Here is an 872-nt window from a genome sequence, read left to right as displayed (position 1 = left end):
TTTATAACCCGCACCATTGAAGTGGTATCCCATAACCCAAACTATTTTTCCGGGTGATCCCACCAGTCACCCAAGATTCTACCACTAAGACCCAACCACCTGAAATAATATTCCATCGGTGGCCATGGTGGTACACTTGTTCTAGACTCCTAGTATTATATATTAAAATAATTTTTATTTTTATAGTTATCAAAAATTTTATTTAATGACTAATAATTAAAAAAATAGAAGTAAATACCATAAAGACGTCCATATTTGTAGTAGAGACTTGAGATTAAGGGTACGCATGGATTCGGTTTCAAGGTAGAACCTGTAACCTACCTTATAAGAATTGGTTAGAATTCCAAAATTCAGGATTATGTGTGACTAGTTCATCAAATCAACAAAGCGTTTGTAGTCCAACGGTTAGGATAATTGCCTTCCAAGCAATAGGCCCGGGTTCGACTCCCGGCAAATGCATTCTGATGTTATTCTTTAGTTTATAGATAATTAATGCTATCTCATTCATGGGTAATTTAATTAGCAGTATTTTTTTTTCATTAATTTGTAGACCCGGGTTCGACTCTCGACAAACGTTTGTAGTTTAATTATCAATATTTTTTTCATTCATGGGTAATTAATTAATTTACTATTAGTGGTTTTCACTTTTAGTTTCTTATTTTATGATAATTATTAATTTACTTAAATAATTAAATTAATTTCTGATGATTAGTTTAATTAATCAAATAATAATTGTTACTTATTTATTTTTGTTTTAGAAGTTATTTTCTTTTATTAATATACTTATGAAATTATTATTAATTTATTTTCTAGTTTAATTATTATTAAAGGGAAATCATTAATTATTATTGTAATGCAATAGTAATGAGCTA

At 28.3% G+C, this 872-nt stretch overlaps 1 non-coding gene across 1 annotated transcript; it reads left to right on the top strand.

The window, feature by feature from the left end:
* The first annotated feature begins 387 nt into the window (after positions 1 to 387).
* On the top strand, positions 388 to 459 carry TRNAG-UCC (transfer RNA glycine (anticodon UCC)). Its single transcript has one exon. It is a non-coding gene; the product is annotated as a tRNA-Gly (tRNA).
* Positions 460 to 872: the final 413 nt, after the last annotated feature.

This window comes from Nelumbo lutea, chromosome 8 (genome assembly GCF_056320005.1).
Source record: "Nelumbo lutea isolate HS-2025 chromosome 8, American lotus-T2T, whole genome shotgun sequence".
Taxonomy (NCBI): domain Eukaryota; kingdom Viridiplantae; phylum Streptophyta; class Magnoliopsida; order Proteales; family Nelumbonaceae; genus Nelumbo; species Nelumbo lutea.
The sequence above is the reverse complement of the archived record's forward strand: the minus strand, read 5'-3'. Positions and strand labels throughout refer to the sequence as shown.